Genomic DNA, 7,963 nt, shown 5'->3' with positions numbered 1-7,963 from the left:
CGGCGTTTTATCTATATTTATATATGGAAATAGGGAAAAGTAAATACATCCTGTAAAAGTAGAGGAAATGTTCTCTTTGATGGACCCTTATTAACATTATAATTCTCGGTAGTTTTTATATTACGATAAAATGAAATTGGGACATGCTGCGCGGTTTTCTTAAAAATTAGCGACAAATCGACGTCGCTAGTTCAGCAATCGACGCGCGTCGCACAATAAAGTAGTGAAAACTATTTGTATTGCCCTCTTTTAGTAAATTCAGTACCTGTTGATACACTAAAACAACATACATACATGTATGAAATAATCAGCCAGGTATCTCTGCTTTTTTTAAAAAGCATAAAACCAATATTGGTTTATAACAGTTGCACAACCTACATGCAACTTCATAAAACACCTATTGAGAATGTTACATCGGCAGATTGAATTTTAAAAAAGATATATAAAGTACTTCAAATTCAGATATAAACGTTATATTTGTTCGGAATAGTAATAATTTTTTTCTCAGCCAAAGAAAGAAAACAAAAGAGAAGTTCGCCTATATATAGCCTGTATACTTTTATTTTTCCGTGATCCGGATCGCGGGCCTCGCGGGATTTTCTGAAAATGTGCACGGAGAACACACATGTTTCCGTTTCAACGAAAACAACACAGCTTCATCGTGATTGTCACAGCGATCGCTTGTATTTTACATCTTTAAAACGACCTGATGTCAGAAGAAGAAGATGCCCTGGATCTCCTGATGCAGGATGACTCAAACGATCATGCATTCAGTATAAATACGTACATGTAAGTTGATGTAGCCACATAGGCCGACTAAAAAGAAAAAAAAATTGCGGTTTTGTCATGTTATGAAAACTTCACGATTAATTAACCGCGATTTGATGCCATAATTTGTCGTTTCATGAAAGAAAATATTTATATTTTATGATACCTAAACCAAGTGAATAACACCCTGTCCGGGTCCGGCAGTTTGATTAACATCCACCCCCCCCCCCTTTCCCCCAGAATTATCTCCTTACCTGACGCGCGAGTGTAAGAAGGGGGTGTATTTAGTGTATAATGGGATGGGGTGGTTTTAATCAGACTGGACATTCACGACCGCTGGTGAGAAGGCTATTTTCCAAGGTTTTTCCATGTTTATAAAAGAAATTATCTTTCTATGAAAAGAAAACACTATCTGTTAGGAAAACACATTTTGCATTATTGTAATGTTAGAATTTATTATCAAAATTTGAATTATTTTCTTTATTCTGTAACAGAAATATAAAAAAAATGTGTGTTTGGGCCAAAATGGGGGTGGATTAACATCAATCAAAGTCTAATTATGACAGGCTAATGAAAAATCATATTGATTTCTCTTTTATCCAAATGCATGTATTTTATATACACTTAGTAGCTTTATGACCATAAATTACATGTGATCCATGCATGCTGGTACTTGTATGCTATGAGCTGATGGGCACGTGACCCCTTCTTGCCGGCCTCCTCCGTGGCCGAGTGGTTAGAGCATTGCGCTCAAAATAACACGGCCTCTCACCTCTGTCGGCGCGGGTTCGAATCCCGTTCGCGCCGGTAAGTGAGAAAGTTTTCCCAATTTACTTTCGAAAGATCGGTGGTCTCTCCCTAGGTATCTGGGTTCTCTCTTCCACCAATAAAAAAAAACTGGGTGCCACCAGATAACTGAAAAATTGTTGAGTTTAGCAGAAAACATCAATCAATCAATCCCCTTCTTGCCTAGATTTTCTCTAATTTCGACTAAATCCACAGCCCATCAGAGTACCATGCAAGGGGATTTAGACACTGGGTGCCTTTAAGAAGCAATTCAATTCAACTTTTATATCTGGGTTCATTCACTTTCCCTCAGAGTTTCAGTATTTTCGCTGGACCCTGTAGGTTTTAACCTGAATTTCTTCAGTATTTGCCCTCGTGTATAATATATGCTAGGCATAATGCAGATACCTACATAATACATATTTTTTTTCTTTTCATTACCCACTCTGCTACTCTCGCAATGTATAATAAAATATTCGATTCATTTCTAACGCATGTATGCAATCCCTTACCTTATCTTTAAATAAATTTGAGTATATAAATTTAAGTGCGAAACTGTTCCATGCTACCGTGAAACTTAGATTTTGCTTTTTAAACATAAACCAACAATTCGTAATTGTAATTTCTTTTCTTCTTTAAAAAGGGTATTGACACCCCAATATTTAGTGAGAAGTTCCCAAGTATCATCCGCTAGCGACAGTCTACTGGCAAATCCAGACATGCATTGGAAGGATGCTGATGTGGAGGACACAGGAACACCTGATCCCAGAACTGTGGCATTTCATTCGGGGTGACAACCTGGCTTTCAGTTGGTATGACTCTTTGAGGTTGAATATAGGGTTAAATCAGTATAAATTTGATTAACATTCAAATAAATCCAGATTATACATTCACAATTGGAATCATGGCATTATGGTACACTGATATGTGTGTACCATTTTACTGTTTTTTTGTTTGTGTTTTTTTTGTTGTTGTTGCATAACTAGGGATCGTATACATACAAAATGAGACAAAACAATTTCTAATTAGTTTCTAATTATAAGGTATGACACGTTTTAAGGTATGGTGGCCAATACTGATTTTATTTGCAATTTTCTTTCAGATATGGGACCCTATTATTCGGAGAACTGCAGATTTTATGAAGCTGTCTTTGACAGAAGATTTGGTTTTCTCCATCTGTGTTGCCACCAACCATTATGCTGAGATGGTCATATCTAGGGGGAAGGGTTGCCATATACTTCCCAAGGAAGTTTGCAGCCTCTCACTGAAGAGGAACTGTACAGGTATTACAAGTTTTAAAAACCGATATTGTGGCAGTGATTTCCAGTTTAAAAAGAATAATAAAACGCATAGTAAAAAGATTACCTTTACCAAAATTAATCTGGCTGTGGATGTAACTCATTTATTAAATGTGTACTACAATTACCTCTGATAAAATTTCATAAGTAATTAAATGCATACTTTTCAGAGGGCCTTGATTATCAAAAACATTTACAGAGCCAATTGAGTATTCAAAAACTTTGACAATACATTAGTATTTAGGACTAAGTATTAAGAAATACCTTTTTTCCAGATTTTTGTGCATTATCTTATACACGCCTGCTGTGAAGTTCCAGTCGATAGACAGATATTGGTCAACGCATGCCCATGTCGGAACAACTCATTATCAAGAATTATGTCTAGAAATAGGTTTCAAGAGGTTGAATATAAGAACATTTTTGTTAAATATGATGCAAGTACATTTAAATCTAGTGATTGAAAGTAAGTACTTGAACATTCGTATATGTTGAACTTGGAGAGGAAAAATGGTTAGTACTTTTTGATAACATTTGATAAGGTGTTGTTGCTTAGCAACCAAATATAATTGAATAAAAAAATATATTATTTTTAGATTAACAATAATTGAAAGATCTTTGTTTTAATGTTGCAATACTTATTCTATTTAATGGAACATAATGGCAAAACGTCAAATTATTAGAAAATGATGGACAAGTATATAAAGTACGAAGTTTCCATTTGATGACCTTTGACCTTAATTCTCTTCATCATATTTTTTGTTAAAAACCTTTTAAAATGATTAAGATCTATTTAAAGATTATATTTTTAAAATAATGTGACATTTACTAATCATCATGGATTGTAATTACGTTTAAATTGTGTCGAATGGATGCAGAAAGGCAAATTATGGTCAAAATTGTACTATGAGTGTTGTTACTTAGCAACCAAAAATATTTGTTTGTCAATAAAATTGATTAGTTTGATTTTGTTCTTTTTGTAGTATATTAAAAGGCACATTAGCTCAAACATTTAGAATTTCTTATTTTTGACTCTAATCTAGTGAGAGGGGTCGTAATATATATATTTCAGAGAAAAAAGATTGCAAAAATGTGCACTTATATGACCTTTGACCCCGTAGACCTATTTGAGGTCATGGGATACATTGACAAATTTTATAAGAAATTGTTCCCTGTCCAATTCCTAACAAAATTACATGTCATATGCCTACCCCAAATCGTGATCCATGCAGATTTAAATCGATTTAAAAATACTGTCATTTAGTCTTTAAAAACCTCTAAAATGTGCCGGTAGAGAAAGGGTTAAAATATATATGCAAATTAAAGATTGCCCAAGTCCTATAATGAAAAAATGACAAGCATGGTATTATGATAAATATGTACGTTTTTGTTATATGCATAATTTTGCAAGGAACTCTAGTTTTTTTTAAATGCATACATACCTACATGTATATACTGCCCACCATGAATAAGTATACACTCACCAAAATAAGTTACTTGTGCATAAAAAAGGAACATGTGTTACATCATAGATACAGATATTTTGATGCAAATACATAACTCTTGCAAATAAATATATAATGGTAGGCTTTTAACTTTTCATATCCTTCTGGTCTTTTTATTAAAATACTTGATTTTCTGAATTCTCTAAATAAGAGATATTATGTAAAATTTAAATTGAAACTATTTCGAACTATTTACTAATACATATTATTTTGTATTTGATGTGAATATAGTAACTTTTATAAGACCCTTTGATTTTTCAACTGTAATAAATCACTATCACAATTTAACAGACTATATCAAAATATTGAAAGTCCATTATTGTTTCACATATATTGAATTTGTACCCTTAACTAATTATTTTATTGAGCTTAATTGAAAGTTATATTCAGTGAATTAATTTGGCTCTTTTTCATTATATCATATACTATTGGCTATCATTAAGGTACAATGTATCTAGGTTTATATAATTGCACCTGTCAATAAGTTAGTCCTAATACTAAATGCAGTTTGGGCAAGACACACATCAAATATTTGATGCAAGTGTACCTCTAAGTTTTGAGAGGAATTCTTAAATCATTTAACACGTTAAGGGGCAATGGCGAAATCAAAAGTTCAATGTCTGACAAAAAACTAAATTCACATCAAAATTGGTACCGTATACGTTTTACATAGTTTTCACGAAATCACACCCCACTCCCCTTAAATCTAAATATTATGAATGGTGAAACTAATCGATTAACAAGTAAAAACATGCGAGTATAAATAATACTGTTATACTTTTACTTAAGAAATAAGGTATCATTTAAAAATATTTATCGGGATATAAATACGGGTTGGTCACGTGATCAAATTCCATAAAGCCCGAAACTTATTTGAGTTTTTACTCCCCCTGAGGCCCCCTAACTATTTGAATTTAATTTTTTTCCCTGACATTGGTCTTTTGATTTCGCCCCTAAACATGATGGACACTCAACAACCATGGATCAAATTCTGTATGTTGACTCTGCCATTGACCCAATAACCAGAAAACTTACTACAAAATTTATACTTAGTAATAAGTTTTTATACAGGACCCTGCATACAAAATAACCTCTAAAGTAATAATCTTGAATACTTATGATATTCATTGTAAAATTTAATATTGTTTATTTATTCTATTAATATATATCATAGGGGCACATACTTCGTTACGATTTTATGTCTTATTTTAAGTTATACATACACAACTACATGTATATAATTTATTGATTCTTTTAATAGATACCTAAAATTGTTCAAATACATGTTGTCAATATTTGAACAATGCACCCACAGGAAAGAAACATGGAAGAGTGTGGGATGCAAACACAAAACTAAACAATAGTAATTTGTCTGCATGTGCATGTACGCGCACGTACGTGCATTGCAATTTTGGTACAAAAAAATTGAAAATCAGAATTCACAAGGAATCAACATGAAACCTTGTTAGGATGATAGTATATCATTTGTATATACGCAAAATGATAGTCGTGTTGTCTGCACGCGCGTGCATGCACATGCATCACATTTTTCGTACACAAATTTTGTAATCAGTGTAACTTTTTTGTTGCTCATTCAAATGGTTTGATATTCATATTATAGGTAGATATTGAGATCCTTAACTGATCTGCATTGTCAAAATTACCAATCTGCACGCGCATGAACGTGCGCTTCTTTTTGATTGGATAATACATGTACTAAAACATCTGTAACTCTCTTATTAATGAAGTGAATGAGTTGATATTCACTTCATAGGTAGATGATATGTGTATCTATATATTGGTGTAACAAGAAATGCCAACGCAAACGTGCATGCACATGCATCATATTTCAAAAGTTAATTTTTTGAAGGACGATAATGTTTTTGTTTTTCATCAAATTCTTTTGATTTTGAGGTTTTAGGTGTGTCTTGGTACTCCTTACAAATTGGTGTGGTTAAAATTACTGGTCAGCACGTGCACGCACGTGTGCTGATTTCTGATTGGATGATTTTAAAATCACTATAACTTTCTTGTATTTGATGCAAACATTAAGAAATTCTTTCTGTGGGTATATGATAGAAAGGCCTGTACTAGAATGACATCAACAAAAGTACGGAATCATACTTGTGTGTGCGTGTATGCAAGTGCATTGCTTTCTTTTATTTTTTTGCACTGAAATGACCATAGTAAATCATAGTAAACGTACTACATGTAATTAAAGGCTAAAATAAAATGATTTTTGCTATAGGTTTACAATGACTTTACTTTTTAACTGGTTTGGGGAACATATGTAATGGTCCCAGTTACAATTAGAACTAGTTACAAATGGAATTTTGATTTTACTTTAGATTGCAGAATTTTTATCTTTGATATGATTTTATAAAGAAATGCAACTCATTTTTAGCTCAAGTGAGCATTTCTGATCACCCATTGTCTATCGTCTGACTGTCTGTAAACTTTTCACATTTTCGACTTCTTCTCCAGAACCACTTGGCCAATTTCAAACAAACTTGGCAAAAAGCATCCTTGGGTCGAGGCAAGTTAAGTCTGATGAAATGAAGGGTAACACCCTGCTCCAAGGGGAGATAATAGCGAAATAGTAGATATATATTGACAATTTTATAAAAAATTCTCCACAAAAATCCTGTGGGGATCTGTGTTGGAATAGATCCTCAGTACCCTCTTGCTTGACGCAAGAGGCGACTAAATGGGGCGGTCCTTCGGATGAGACTGCAAAAACCGAGGTCCCGTGTCACAGCAGATGTGGCACGAGATAGATCCCTCCCTGCTCAATGGCCCTAAGCACCGAGCATAGGCCTAAATTTTGCAGCCCTTCACCGGCATGGGTGACATCTCCATATGAGTGAAATATTCTCGAGAGGGACGTAAAACAATATTCAATCAATCAATCTCCAGTACAATACTTCCAAAACAAGCAGGCCAATTTCATGCAATGAAGGGCCATGCTACCTTTAAAGGTATGAAAGAGATAATTACAAAAATAGGGAGGGGTCAATTAAAAATCTTCTCAAGAACTGCTGGGCAAGGAAAGTTCAAATGTTCATGGTAGCTTCCTGACAGATTAAAGTTTGTTGAAACCATGGCTCCTGGGGGGTAGGATGGGGCTACAATAGGGGATCAAAGTTTTATATCTGAATATATAGGGAACAAATCTTTAAAAAGCTCCTTCATAAAGCAATAATTATATATAAATATTTATTATATTTAATATATATATTTATTTAATAGTAAATATATATAATGCTATCCATTTCACGTAATTTTTGGAATTTTTTAATTATTCTGATGTCAACCTTACACGTATATTTTTCACAGGTTTTGAATATAATGTCTCCAGTATGGATATGTTTGACGATTGTTACCATGGAAACGAACTCACAGACCAACATGTATGTCAAGACAGGTGGGTTTTTTTGGTAAATTAAATATAGTGGTACCCATTTCAATCAATTTTAGAATTTTTAAATTAGTCATACCCTTTCGTTTTTTGGTGGGTTTTTTTTACAGGTTTTGAACATGATGTCTCCAGCAAGGATATGTTTGATGATGGTTACCATGGGAACGAACTCACAGACCTATGTCAAAAAT

General features: G+C 33.4%; 1 long non-coding RNA gene across 1 annotated transcript; it reads left to right on the top strand.

Annotated features, from left to right (window-relative positions):
- Positions 1-625: 625 nt before the first annotated feature.
- On the top strand, positions 626-3,815 carry LOC130051045 (uncharacterized). Its single transcript, XR_008799453.1, has 4 exons — positions 626-789; positions 2,198-2,366; positions 2,657-2,837; positions 3,128-3,815. It is a non-coding gene; the product is annotated as an uncharacterized LOC130051045 (long non-coding RNA).
- Positions 3,816-7,963: the final 4,148 nt, after the last annotated feature.

This window comes from Ostrea edulis, chromosome 10, assembly GCF_947568905.1.
Source record: "Ostrea edulis chromosome 10, xbOstEdul1.1, whole genome shotgun sequence".
In the NCBI taxonomy this organism is placed as follows: Eukaryota; Metazoa; Mollusca; class Bivalvia; order Ostreida; family Ostreidae; genus Ostrea; species Ostrea edulis.
Note: the sequence above shows the minus strand (reverse complement) of the source record. Positions and strands in the feature narration are given on the sequence as shown.